The sequence below is a fragment of the Elgaria multicarinata genome, chromosome 2 (assembly GCF_023053635.1).
Source record: "Elgaria multicarinata webbii isolate HBS135686 ecotype San Diego chromosome 2, rElgMul1.1.pri, whole genome shotgun sequence".
Taxonomy (NCBI): domain Eukaryota; kingdom Metazoa; phylum Chordata; class Lepidosauria; order Squamata; family Anguidae; genus Elgaria; species Elgaria multicarinata.
Window position 1 is genome coordinate 21,792,626 of NC_086172.1, and position 14,838 is coordinate 21,807,463.

Here is a 14,838-nt window from a genome sequence, read left to right on the forward strand (position 1 = left end):
AATCAACATGTGAAGCCTATCACGTGAAAGAAAATGATAAGAGAAAGCTTTACCTGTTGAAGTCATGCCTGTGCCTGATCTGAATTTCCAATGGCACAGGAGCATCATCAGGAAATAAAGAAAGAGAAGAACCAGCACCCATATCTTGGCATACATAGGAATAGGTCTTACACTAGAATCCAGGTCTTAGACTACAAGGCTTAGAGTGAGGCCTGTACTTTGACAAATGCAACTTAAGTTTGGTTCCATTGTCATGGCTACCCCTGCTACAATTGTTTTGGGAACTGTAGTTCTTTGAGGTTTTATAGTTCAAAAATCAAAATTTCTATTGTTCTTTCGAGGATTCCGTTATACTTGTTTTAAACCTGGAGAATGACTGCCCTTTGTCCAACGTATTAAATTGCCAGCCCTTTACTCAGCCACTGTACCTTTGTATATGTTTAGGCTGATATAAAACTAGGCAGATGATAACCAAAGTATCTTGTAAACAGAAAAAACAACCATACATTCTGTAATATTCGCAGGTATTAAGGGCTAAATGTGCAGTCCTAGGCTTGTTTAGACAGAAGAGTCCTATACCCCACCCACCGCCTAAATATGCATAGAATTGCACCCTAAGCATAGTTCTCTTGCAGTGCAATCCTATATACGTGTACTCAGCTGTTACTTCCAATGGAACTTAGAAATGCAATAAATAATATTTTAACTTGTTTTAAATTTGTAATTTTGCATTGCTGCTGTTTTTATCCGGTTGAGCTTTTATATTTTATTTTATATTACGGTTTTATAATACTGTTGTTTTATACTTTGGTTTTAATTTTTGTGAACCGCCCAGAGAGCTCCGGCTATTGGGCGGTATAGAAATGCAATAAATAAATAAAACTCCCAGGTAAGTGTTGCAGCTTTAAGTCTAACCCTTACTATAGCTTGCCCTGAAGTTATGAGGTTTTATTTTCTAAATTACGTTGGTGTGTTGTTGTTTTGGCAGGGTATTAGAAATACATGAATGCATCGCAACAGATCTGAACGTCCTAAAAAAAAGAAAGAAAAAAGACCAGCCTGCTGTGGGAATCTATATGTTATTCTCTTTAAAACTCAAGGATGATGAAATATAGTTTTGGTGACTTGAGGCCCCCTGTTCCCCAGCCGTCACACCCTGCAGCATGGTCTGTAGGGTGGGGAGGGCAATGCTGCGGACCGGAACCTTCTTGCCGGTTTCTGTTTCCCGGCTGAGGAAGGGAGGAATTTGAGAAGAGAACTGAGAGAAGATTGTAAACAGAGCAGCCCCGGAGACGGCTGAATAATGCTGCCGGTGTGTGTTGCCGGTCATTGCGGAGAGACCAAAAGAAAGACACCCCGTGGGAGGATAAACACGAAACATTTTGCCTGTGTGGAGCTCCCGTGAGCCAGGTAAACGGTCCCTCTATTTTAAACTTCTTCATTTGCGGTTGAATGTATGTGTTCTGAATATATAGTGTTAGGGTAAAAAAAAAAACCAACAAGAGGGGAGGGAATAGGAAAACCAGACAAGTCCAGATTCAGTGACCATTTCTTTTATTGAACTACACGTGTAGGAGGAAACTCACCCTCCACGGATCGAAGACGAGCTTCCCTACCCATCATCCACAACCAACATCTTTTCTAACATCCCCAGCCCCTCCTGATGAGCTCATGGCTCCTCCCATCCCTTATTGATTGCAGAGTTGTACATTTTCCATAAATGCAACTATGTCTAACAGCTAACAATACATAATATTGGGACAACTATGCCCTGTTTATGTAACTTACTGCACCATATGAGCCCCCCATGCAAGGGTGGGCGGAGCTGGCTTTGCTGACCACTGGGGAGGGGGTGGGGGTGGTTTGGGTGATAACAAGGAGCAGTGCGCCGAAGTGTCTGGGATCATGACAACTCAGATCCGGGATCCAAGCCTTAGAAGCTGTGTTTTTGGAAACTGCTACATTCGCTGAGCAGACTAAACCCTGCTCTGGGGGGGGGGGGGGGTGAGTGCAGGGCAACCTTGAGTAACCGGCCAACCGCATTCTGATGACTCTTTATTAATGAACAGAGGAAAAGGTCTGGTGGCAGAGCCTTGAGAGCTTGGTGTACACTTTTTCCCCTAGAAAAGGGGTCTTTTGGTGGGGTTCTTTTGATCACTTTAACAATAGGCATATCCAAGGATGCTCTATTCAAATGCACACACAAAACCACCTTCGAAGTTCCTGAGGTGTCTCCAGTTATGAAAATGGTAAACATCTGTATTTGTATATTGTGCCTACACCTGTACTCAGTTATCCTCTTTGCCCTATGTTTTAAATAGTTTCGTTGAGACACACCACGGCACACACACGTCCCGTCTCTCTGATATAATATACACTCTTATAAAATCAAGCTATTTATTCTTCTGCCTAAATCACTGTGTGTGTCTAACCTAAATTATGCAAGATTAGGTCATCTTGTTATGGGTGTGGCTCTACCTTTGCCTCTTTGACAAAATAACCATGACAATAGTAGAAGAAACGCAAAGCTGTGTGAGCAGCCTTTTCGTAGAAAAGGATAAAATAACGTCTGTATATAAACGATATTTTATCTTTACTATAATAGCTGACTTTGTGGTGTATATTCTTTTTTCTCTTTAATTTTTTTTATCCCACCCTTCTTCTAAGTACCTCAGGGTGGTGTACAGGCCTCTCCTATCCTTACCCCTTCTGCTTTTATATTCACAACAGCCCTGGGAAGTATGTTAGGGTGAAAGATAGTGAGTGGCCCTAGATCACCCAATTACTTTAGTGGCAGAGTGGGATGATTTGAATTCAGATCTCCCTGAACTACAGATTTCTTCCAGAACACGCATATTTTAACTGCACAACGCAAAGTGTTAAGAACAATTCCATTTATTGCAACCAGCCCTACTGATGACAGTATATATATAACCATATTTTAATATGTAGCTATTTAGAACTGGGCAATTATATTTGGCTTTAGGAAAACAAATGTTTAGGACTGTAATTTTAAATATAATTAGTTGTGAGTCAATCTAATGATAAAGACTTATTCATGAGGAAATGTCTTCAGGATTGGCATCCATCCTATTTTTAATCTGATTTAAGATGCAATCCTATACCCATATACCATTGATTTAATCTGATTTAAGATGCAATCCTATACCCATATACCATTGAACCTGGTGGGACTGACTTCTGAATAGACATGCATAGGTTTCTGCTGATAGTTCCTATAAATTTTCAAAAACACAAATTATTTCACAATAACCAATAACATATAAAACTCATTGACATAATGCTACCAGTGTGGTGTAGTGGTTAGAGTGTTGGACTAAGAGTTGGGAGTTCCGAGTTCTAGTCCCCACTCAGCCTCTGGGTGACTTTGGGCCAGTCACAGACACTCAGCCCAGCCTACCTCACAGTGTTGTTGTTAGGATAAAATGGAGAGGAGGATTATGTATGCTGCTTTGGGTTCCCTGGAGGGGGAAAAAGGAGGGAAATAAATTTCCTTGGAGGGAAATAAATTTCCTTGGAGGGAAATAAATGCAATAATAAATAAATATAAAGTATATAAATAAACAGTAGTAAAATGTCATAATTGTAGATAATATTGCCTAGATAGGAAGTGAGCTGACTTTATCTACTCTCTATCTGCCAGTTATTTGTTAGTGCTGTTTAAGGTAGCTAGAGGTAGAACACCTTCAAAGATTCGGCTGGGTCTGAGTTGGCAGACAGGCTTGTAAAAATGTTGGTGAGTTAGGGCTCAATCCTATACACCTTTAGACAGAAAAAGTCCTACAACTCCCAGCGTGCCTGGCTGGGGTCATGGTAAGAGTTGTAGGGCTTTTTTATATATCTAAACACACATAGGATTAAACATTTGGTGCAGAGTTGTCCATTCCACTCTAGAATACAGGCAAAGATATAATCCAGGTCAATCATAGTGAAAGATTCAAATTTCCTGAATTTGATTCAATTAAAGTTTCCCCCTCTCCTCTGCTGCTCATGGCCACTCTAACTTTAAATAAATAAAAATAAAAATCCAATTTAAAAGTGGCATATCAAACTTTAAAGCTGGTCTGGAAATTGGGGCTGGAATAATCCTTGTGGGTACTTGGTCAGCTAAAAATTTGATGCTAGTATCATCCCTGTTTTGTGGGATCAGTTTCCGTTGTTGTGGCCTCGTGACATGGACAAAGTGTTAGGAGCAGTGCAGCTGGCCATGTGCCTTCTAGATCCTTGCCCTACTTGACTAATCAGAGCTAGCTGGTGGGGGGTGGGGATGGGAAAGACTGTGTGGGTCCAGAGTGTGGTACATGCGTCTTTATATGAAGGGGTGGTGCCTGCTGCCCCTAGGGAGGCAGTAGTGTGGCCACTCCTGAAGAAATCCATTCTGGACCCAATGATATGTGACAACTACCACTTCTATTTGAGAGGGTTGAGATAGGACAACTGCAGGCACTCCTGGAGGATATTGGTTGTCTGGACCCATTTCAATCTGGATTCCAGCCTGGTTATGGGTGAAAAGAAGGGAGAAACGAATTCTCAGGATGCTGAACTTTTTACTGTAGATTGTAATCTACAATAAAAGGTTCAGCATCCTGAGAATTCGTTTCTCCCTTCTTTTTGCTTCATTGGATGCTTTTCTCTCCCTGCTTTTGCTTTCAGCCTGGTTATGGGACTGAATCGAGCCTGATTGTCCTGATGGAGGGACAGGGGGAACGCGACCGTTTAATTCTTTCATTGGATTTTGATACCATCAGCAATGGTACCATGCTGGACTGGCTTTGTGGGTTGGGCATTGGAGATACTGTGTTACAGTGGTTCTGGGACTAGTTGCAGGATTGATATCATTGAGTTGCTATCTCTCGGCTCCCTGGCAATTGAGCTGTGGGGTTCCGCAGGGTACCATCTTGTCCCCAAGGTTGTTTAACCTCTATAGGAAGTCTCTGGAAGCTGTCATTAGGGATTTGGAACAAAGTACTCTCTGTCTCCCTGTGACATCTGTCTATGCAAGTCCTATATCAGTAACTAACAGTGGAGTAAGTGATGATTTGGATGAGGGCAATAAAGTGACATTTACTTCTTGCAAGATGGCGGCCCTGTGGTTGAGTGGTTTCCAAGTCTGGGAGGTAGGATTATTGCCTGTTCTAAGATAGGGTTGTACTCCCTCTGAAAGAACAGGTCTATAGTCTGTGGGTACTCCTGGGTCCATCTCTGTCACTGGAAGCCCAGGTGGCCAAAACGGCTCAGAGAGCCTTCTACTAGCTTCAGCTAATACACCAGCTACAACCTCTCATGGACAGGCATAATGTGGCCTGTCCACATTATGGACAGGCAGTGGTGCAGGTGTTAGTAGGCTCAAGGCTGGATTACTGCAGTACATTCCATGTGGGGCTGCCTTTAAGTTTGCCCTGGAAGCTGCAGCTAGTGCTTGGCTTTTGTTACGGGCTTCCCCATGTAACACCTTTGCTGAGGGAACTACTACACTGGCTGCCTATTGGGACCAGGATATTTGACATAGCCCTTTTTGTCTTATTAGCCTGCCCAGTCACTGAGGTCATCAGATGAGGTGCGCCTGGTGGTTCCACATGGAGCTGAGGTCATAGAATCATAGAATAGCAGAGTTGGAAGGGTCCTACAAGGCCATCGAGTCCAACCCCCTGCTCAGTGCAGGAATCCACCCTAAAGCATCCCTGACAGATGGTTGTCCAGCTGCCTCTTGAAGGCCTCTAGTGTGGGAGAGCCCACAACCTCCCTAGGTAACTGGTTCCATTGTCGTACTGCTCTAACAGTCAGGAAGTTTTTCCTGATGTCCAGCTGGAATCTGGCTTCCTGTATCTTGAGCCCATTATTCCGTGTCCTGCACTCTGGGAGGATCGAGAAGAGATCCTGGCCCTCCTCTGTGTGACAACCTTTTAAGTATTTGAAGAGTGCTATCATGTCTCCCCTCAATCTTCTCTTCTCCAGGCTAAACATGCCCAATTCTTTCAGTCTCTCTTCATAGGGCTTTGTTTCCAGACCCCTGATCATCCTGGTTGCCCTCCTCTGAACACGCTGCAGCTTGTCTGCATCCTTCTTGAATTGTGGAGCCCAGAACTGGACGCAATACTCTAGATGAGGCCTAACCAGGGCAGAATAGAGAGGAACCAGTACCTCACGTGATTTGGAAGCTATACTTCTATTAATGCAGCCCAAGATAGCATTTGCCTTCCTTGCAGCCATATCGCACTGTTGGTTCATATTAGCTTGTGATCTACAACAATTCCAAGCTCCTTCTCGTTTGTAGTCTTGCTGAGCCAAGTATCCCCCATCTTGTAACTGGGCATTTGGTTTCATTAAGAGCCCATTCTGTGCATTTGGCCCATTAAGAGTCCATTCTGAGTCGAGCTTCCAGTGTACAGGCGCTCTCTCTGTGGAATTCCCTGCTAGTTGATGTCAGGCAGGTGCCAATGTTGTTCCGTTTTCAGCATCTCCTAAAGACATTGTTATTTAAACAAGCTTTTCCTGAATGACCAGCCATGATTTTGGTATTACAACTTGATCTTAAATAAAAAAAAAAAATCAAATGTGCTGTTAAATAAAATAAACAGTTGCAATATTTGGGCTACAATATTACTATGAATTACTGGTAGGTGGGGACTAAAGTCCCCCCTGAAGGCAGTGAGGCCGAGGCATACTTCTGCCTGACGACGCATAGGCAGGCATGCCTGTAGCAGCTAAAAGGCAGTGCTGCAGCATCTTTTGAAATTACCTGGTTTATTAGTTTCTCCTGCCTCCGATTCTGTCACATGAGCCCATAAAATATAACACAAGTCTTTCACCCCACGACCGCCCTTCCTTCCTGGTTCAGTTACACTGCAGGAACCACCCAACTGAAATGGTTAAAAATGTCAGTATGGTTGCTCACAGCCTTCTTTCTGATCATCCTCCCTCCGGCTTAATGATCTCATCTCTAGCGAGGTCTGTTGCCTTTATTGCATGACTTGCTTTTGTTTGTGCTGAGCTGAGGTGATGCTTCAGAGTTGCCTCCATGGCAGGAGGAAAATGCTCATACCTGCAAGGTTTTCGTTTGGTGTGGCGGGGTGGCTATTTCATTCCAAGGTCAATGTATTTCTGCGTTAATCAAGTGCACAATCTGGTTGAGAGTGAAACGGGGACAGATTTTCCCGGACTGAAACATAGAGCCTCGCTGGTGGGGGGGGGGGGGGAACCAAGGTTGTTATCTCTTCATTCAAGAATAACTATAAGCCCTGAGCATTCAGGGGGCAGCGGCAGCACTTGTTTGGTGGAGTAGATGAGTATCTTTTCACTCCAACTCAGGTCCTGGATGTTTCCTTTTGCTTAAGTTGGGAGTGGGGTATTGTGTGGGCTCCCTGCCTTCTACTAGTCCAGGCCTGCAAAACTTGGGCCCCACCTAGCCAAACTGTCTGCCCTGTGCTTGACAACCTCCCTATTCTTGCAATTCTAGGCAGGGGAGAGTAGCAGTAGATATATTGATCCCCTGGTCAGCTTCCATACATGGCCGGTAAACTGTGCTTTGCTTGCCAAGAAACAAGTACTAATCAGTTCAATTCAAATATTACCCTGGGACAAATGCTTTCTCCCTGCTAGAGTTTCTTCCCGCCCTCCTCCCATGTGCTGATTATCAGTTGCAGGCAGTTAAGCAGTTTTCCCAAAGGACTTTGCTTTTTTCCAAAGGGACATTGTGGCTGCCTTTATTTCTCTTTCTTCTGAGTTATCTGCAACTGGGTCTGGAAGAAGGCTGGGCCCTCCCAGCCAAGTCGTTTCTTTGTCTTTCATTTGTTTTAGGGGCTTTTCACCCACCTGACTAGAATCAGCACTCGCTGTGCTTTTTATCAGGTTCATGCTGCCCTGAGTGATTCCGCCCATGCCAGCAGAGGTGCGTGTTGCGTCACTTTCTTGGAGAAAGCCATGGAAACATCTCCATACAATGTTCATTGTTGGGCAGCAGTGTGGCTCTGCTCGGCTGGAGTTTTGACACAGCTTCTATAAGAATGTTTGAAAATATGATTCCTGGCTCCATGAAGCTTGACCTGCTTGTTTCTTAACTCACAAAGGCCCATCACGTCAAAGTTTAATAATATCTGTTTTAGCCTATGTGATGAGCCTTCCTCAACCTGGAGTCATCCAGATGTTTCAACTAACAAACCCCATTATCCCTGACCATTGGTCATGCTGACTGGGGCTGATGGGGCTTGTAGTCCAAAACATCTGGCGGGCACCATGTTTGTTTATTTATTTATTACATTTTTATACCGCCCAATAGGCGAAGCTCTCTGGGCGGTTCACAGAAATTAAAACCATTAGGAACATAATAAAACATCCATCAAGCTAAAAAGCCAAATACAAAATACAATATAAAAAACACAACCAGCATAAAACCACACAGCAGAAATTGATATACCGTATTTCTTCGATTGTAAGACGCACACTAATTTCAGTACCACCAACAGAAAAAAAAAACCCTAAGACACCCGCGATTCTAAGATGCACCCCATTTTTAGAGATGTTTATATGGGGGGAAAAGTGCGTCTTAGAATTGAAGAAATAGGGTAGGATTAAAATACAGAATTAAAACAGCAAAGTTTAAATGTAGATGTTAAAATACTGAGAAAATAAAAAAGTCTTCAGCTGGCGACGAAAAGAATACAGTGTAGGCGCCAGGCGGACCTCTCTGGGGAGCTCGTTCCACAGCCAGGGTGCCACAGCGGAGAAAGCCCTCCTCCTAGTGTTGCACAAGTTCTTTGCCCTTAGGGACGAGATCCAATCAGCTCCTAAGCACAACTCCACACTTCAGCGACAGAGGGTTCAAAAGCGCTTTTATTGATTATAGTCAAGATCTGAGTCTCTTCAAAGGCGAGCAGTCAGACAGAGAAATTGGGAATTCAGCACAGCATTTGAAGCCTGCAAAGGGCAGGGCCCAGTAGCAGCATGAGCCAATCAGAACGTAACACTGGAGCATAGCTAATCTCTGTTCAACAATCCCTTTGCCTTACAGTGGGTTACAGTAAGCTAACTTTTGCCTGGAGCTGAGGCCATTGTTTTCGTTAGATAAGACAGATACAAGTAGACATCCAAGGACACACCCTCGCGTACGTGACATTTCGCCTGCTGTATAATGGCTACTTCACAGCTTCCTTTAGAAAATGGAGGCACCTATGCTAACATTAGTAGCTTGAGAAAGTCTAGTATAAGCCAATGGCAGACTAGGACTGTGTCCAGACAAGCACTCTGGACCCATTTCATTTCATTTCTCTCTGCTACCTTGTTGTTATGATATGAGTCTTTGTGCATTACCTGTTTTATATATTCTTTGTCGTTCCAAATGGCTTGGTTTTTTTTAATTTTCAAGAACATACCCTGGCCTATGATTCTGGCTTGATGGGAGGGAGAGACAAGCCAGAGGTCCCCGTTCAAATGTCACGCTAACCAAGACAGAGACGGAGCATCCCTGCCTAATGGCAGGAAAAGTCAGGTAGGAGCAGTTGAGCCACACGCACAAGCACATCACCTAACTTGCAGTATCACAATATTTTTTATTGGCCTCTATGATTGTTTCCCACTCCTGGGGAGCTTGTCCTGAGCAAGCAGCACAATAAACTGCCAGTGTGGACAACCTCTTAAGATTAATTTAGGGCTTGATTCAGCAAGGTGATAAACTATTTCTGAATGCCTGGTGTTGATGATGATTGTGGCAGCAATGTGTCTGCAGTTCTTGCAACAGCCTTTTGGGCCGGGTGATAGTTAGAATGGGAACATTTAGGTGAAAGGAGAAGGTTGCTTAAAAGCCAACATGAGTTCTGGTAAATACTAAAATCAAGGAGGATAGGTGTTTCCAGGAATTCACCTGAATGCCTCTGAGCACTGCCATGTTTGTAGAAAAATTTGATACCTTTTTCAGCCGTTTGCATACATGCTCAGTCTGGGTGATGACGCACAGAACGCTTTGGAAAGGTCACTGCGCCACATGATTTCCTTGGAATGAGTCAGTGTTTGGCCTTTATTCTACCTTTGCACTGAGCCACTTCTTATTTCCGCAATTCCAGGCCAGCTGGTGAGGTTTCAAACTGGAAGTCATTCTGAAACAAGCAGGAAAATGAATCCTGCTAATCACATTGTAGGACAGTTTCCACCCGGGAGGGAGGGGGGACGCATTCCTTTGTCAAATGGCCATAAAGCTGGCTAAAGACCGTGGCAGGATCTTCATAAGGCCGTAGGTACAACAGTTTAGTAGTCAGGAGTAGGGGATACCTTGATACAGAGCACTGTTTACCAATAGAACCAGAGCTTTGGGTGATATTAATAAGTGTGGCTAACGGTACTTCCTTTTTCCATTTCTGCATTTTCAGTCGTGCTTGTGAGGGGATACAGGGTGGTTTAAAACGCTGCTGTTCTCTGAATGATCATTAACAGATACAAATCACTGTGGAGAATGATGGATGACATGGTCTTTAGATAACTAGCATATCACCCTGATAGATTTCCTTAGGATCCTCTTTGCTTGGAACTTTCCTCATTGGTTTAATTAAGAGCAGATTTGCTGTCACCATGGAGCTAAACTGAATATCTGGCTTACCACTTATACGCGTTGGAGCTACTTTAGATGAAACCCAGCTGAGTTCTAGCTTCAGTTGCTGGAGTTCCGGATCAGATGTTCCTGTGTTTCCTACCAGCTTCATCTGTGAGCTAACAGGGACTGGGGAAGATGAGAAACTGGAGGAGAGGGCAAATAGGTTTCTTAATTCAGGGAGCATAAACTGGAATCTATGATGAGGGGAAATTGCTGGGTTGATTAAAGTGGCATCCCCCTTATCCATTGAAGGCCCCTTTCAGTGTTTCAGCAATGAGGGCTAGGAACATGCTTTTGAAAAAGTAGTATTTCTTTCCCATAGTTGAGCCCCATAAGATGGACAAATGAACAGTGCGGTGTGAGGTACCATTGCTCCACACTGTCTTTCTGCCCTAGAGCTTTTAAAGCTTCAGGCAGCTCTCATGCTGAACCTCTGAAATGCACACTGACAACAAGAATTTGGGAACTTCCACGATCATTTTCCTCATCTATCCATGCCAGTTCCCAAGCTTCTGCCATGTTGTTGACAGTGCACTCTGCTTAATGACCAAGAGTAGGATCCAAGATAGGGTTACACAGGTGGGGAGCAGGCTTGGTTCTTGGTGGCTCCCATTAACTTCTGTGGGACAAAGTGTACTCGGGTTACAATCTGCTTCTCTGTTCAGAGAAGGGTAAAACTAACCTGGCCATGAGACGTGGAACACTGTGGGAGGGGTGTATGCTTACCCCCACCCCACCCCAGTGCCCCCACCCCAAGTGCTCTCCTTCGTTTTGACACTCATAAGTGAACAGTTGCCATCATCTCCTATGGGAAAGAGAATGTGGTGGTGCAGTTGGGAACACTGTTGGGGTGAGGGCAAAGCTGTCCAGTGTCCAGCACTGACAACGAATAGCCTTCCATTTACAGAGACCCTATAAGACAGGGGTGGGGAACCTAATTCAGCCCTCCAGGGTTAACCAAATGGCAACATCTCTTTCCCCCCAACCCTCTTTCAGCCAACAACTGATCACTTGGTGGCCTACTGGCTTTTGTGTAGTTTTCCCCACACTCCGATACTGAAATGCCTCTCCTAAGACTTAGTTACTGGCAGGAAAAGCTTTCAGCTTCAATAGGCTGGTGGGGTGTTTCGTTTTGTTTTTTGTAGTTTGGCCCTGCCCACACCTAGAATGTGGCTCCTGAGAACTTCTCCGAAGCTGAATTTGGCCCTCTGGCTGGAAGAGATTTCCCTCACTCCTGCCGTAAGAGGATGCAATGTGTTTCTGTGTTGAGAACACACAGATGCATTCCCCAGGGAGTCCTTGCCATATATAGGCTCTCTCACTCCACCCCTCGCAATGACAGATGTTTTGTTAGTCGTGGTAATGAAAACGATGAGGACATGTCAGCCTTATCCTTCCCTAGAAAAAATAACATGACCCACAGTTCTGGGAATCGCTTTTTATTATAATCGGCTAGTGGAAATCACTCTGCTGTTATGCAATGATGCTGAGTCATGTCTTCCCATCATAGCCTTGCGATTTATAACTGAAATAGGTTTGTTTGGCTATAAACTAGTTTTGGATGCATAGTAATAATTCAGCAAAAAAAAAAAAAAAATGGCAGAGTTCTGTAACAAGGCACTGTCAAGCCAACCAAAAAAGAGCACAAAGCTGCAATCCTATACACACACACTCATCTAGGAGTTAGTCCTGTTGAACTCTGGTAGACATGTATAGGATTGCGCTGCAAAGGTACCAGCCCATTAAAGCTCTTTAGAGCACAATCCTATGCATGTTTAGTCCAAACTAAGGCCTTAGCTAGACCTAAGGTTTATCCCGGGATCGTCCCGGGGTCATCCCTGTTCATGTAAATGACACACAGGATATCCCAAGACTAGGCAGGGACGACCCCGGGATGATCCCGGGATAAACCTTAGGTCTAGCTAAGCATGGATTCTCAACAAGGGGGGAATTTTAGGGTTCCAGGGGGCGGAATTGGGACCACTATTCAGCAAAGTATGATGTCCTGTAGATTATTAAAAACATCCCAGAAAAATGTCATGTCGTCTGCAAAAGCCAGGCCTTTGCTCTCTTTTCCCTCCCTCCCTTGCAATCCTAGAAGTTTCAAGCTTCACATTTAAAGGGGCAACGCAAAGCGTGGGAGCTGAGAATGTAAAAGGGGCCATACTTAGCGTTGCCCCTTTAAATGGGAAGCTTGACACTTCTAGGATTGCGAAGGAGGGAGGCAAAAGAGAGCAAAGGCCTGGCTTTTGCAGACGACATGACCACATGAGTTAGACTATCTTGGGAAGGGGGGAATTATATTCTGAACAATGGTGAAAGGGGGGAATAGAGCAAAAAAGGTTGAGAACCACTGAGCTACGGCCTAAGTCATACAGCTCCCAGCGTCCCCGTCCCCCCCCAGCCAACAAGCCACCTCGGAGATGCTGGGGCTTGTAGGGTTTATTTTTGTCTAAACATGCATAGGATTGCGCCCCAGATAGAGAGCTCCGAGTTCGGATCCCTCTGCCTACCCCCTGCCCTGCTGGCAAAAGCCAAGCAGGCCAAGAGGAAGATAGATACGATTTCACCTCCATTCTTCCATTTTAAAAAGCAAAGAGTGGTTAGACAGGCCTCTTAATCTGTCTAGCTATCTTACCTTTCAGTGGGTGGAGAGAGTGCCCATGGGATATTGCAGCCCCTCTCTTCACGGGTGCAGCATCTTGCTGTGCCCCAGACGCAGGGGCTACGGGATTGCTCTCTGCCAACCAAGCGTCTCCTCAGTTATCCCATCTTTTTTAATTGCCTAAACTATAAAACAAACAAACCATGGTTTCTCTATTCAGGTGGATAAACCGTTTGGCTATTTAAGTTACTATTGTTTTAGTTCTTTCTTTGATTGAAGAACGCAAGTTATTTATTGACTGGGAAATCGGGTCAAGACACTTAGCCGAATCAAGAAATGGAAACAGGTTGTTTGTCCGATTGGCACTAAAAACCCTTTCAGAGGCAACGGCTTAAATTTTAAAGCATGACAAAGCATGACGCAGTGGGTATATAGACAATGCTCTTCAGTGTGCAGTTGCTAGCAGTGCTGAGTGATAAATACGTGTGTATTGAGCAGGGCTATGGAGAGGTCAAGAGAACAGCATCAGAAACAAGTGTGACTAAGATAAAAGAAGTGCAATCAATTCTAAAAGAAAAATAGAGTAGAAGGCTATTAAGGCTTAGGTATCCCTTAAGATCTCTGAAGTGTGTGTCCTTCTGACCAAAAAGCCTAATGGGAAGCAAGGGTGTTGCCCCATTGATTTTCCTGCTTTCTCCAGAGTTTTTGAAGCCCAGAGCATGCAAATATATTTCTTATGATGAAAGAGGAATCCACCTTTGGCTCCGGTGATGTCCTGCCCTCACATCGCCCACACAAAAATCATGTATGTCCCTAATGCAAAACTGGGTTGAAAGAGGATTTCTGGAGAACATGGATGCTCTTCTGCTGCAAAGTCCATACACTCCCTCATAAATGGGCATATAAGCCTGACAGTGTAAACCAGGGATGAGGAAGCTCTGGCCTGTGAGCCAGATGTAGACCTTTTGGCCCTCCATCTAGTTCTCTGGACTCTCCTCAGGTCATGCCCCCAACTGGTCCTGCTTTGGAGTATTGATACTACCCTATGTCTTCGATTCTAAGACACACTTCCCCCCCCATATAAACATCTCTAAAAATGGGGTGCGTCTTAGAATTGTGGGTGTGCCTTAGGGTTTTTTTTCCTGTTGGTGGTACTGAAATTAGTGTGCGTCTTACAGAGAGCTTCAGCTATTGGGCGGTATAAAAATGTAATAAATAAAATCGATGGTGTCTTACAATCGAAGAAATACGGTATATGCTCTGTCCTGGTCTAGCCCCCAACCTCCAACACGGATGGAGGGAACCTTGCACAAGTTGGAGAAGGACTGCCTGAATGCAATCGTATTTTTTGTTGTTGTGCATTCAACAAAGGTAAGCATCCCATCTATAACTCCACTCACTTTTGCTGGAATGTGGACAGGCAGACTTTGACCGAGATTATGAGGACCTTGATGGGGGACAAGGTGTATTTAAGCTTGCAATGGTTCAATAAGGTGTTGGATATTAAATTAAAAAAGAAAGAACATTGTTTTACTAGTCCCCGTGGTTGTAGAGAGAAAAAAGTGAAAATTGCAGAGGAATTCTGTTTCAAGCTTACAATTTAAAGAGTGAATGGGGAAGAAAACATGCCTGA

General features: G+C 44.2%; 1 protein-coding gene across 1 annotated transcript in view; it reads left to right on the plus strand.

The window, feature by feature from the left end:
• The first annotated feature begins 1,304 nt into the window (after window positions 1-1,304).
• PLEKHM3 (pleckstrin homology domain containing M3) overlaps window positions 1,305-14,838 on the plus strand; it is a 97,083-nt gene continuing 83,549 nt past the window's right edge. Inside the window, exon 1 of the mRNA XM_063116113.1 lies at window positions 1,305-1,410. The gene's annotated coding sequence lies outside the window, so the exon portion shown is untranslated. The remainder of the gene's footprint in view (window positions 1,411-14,838) is intronic.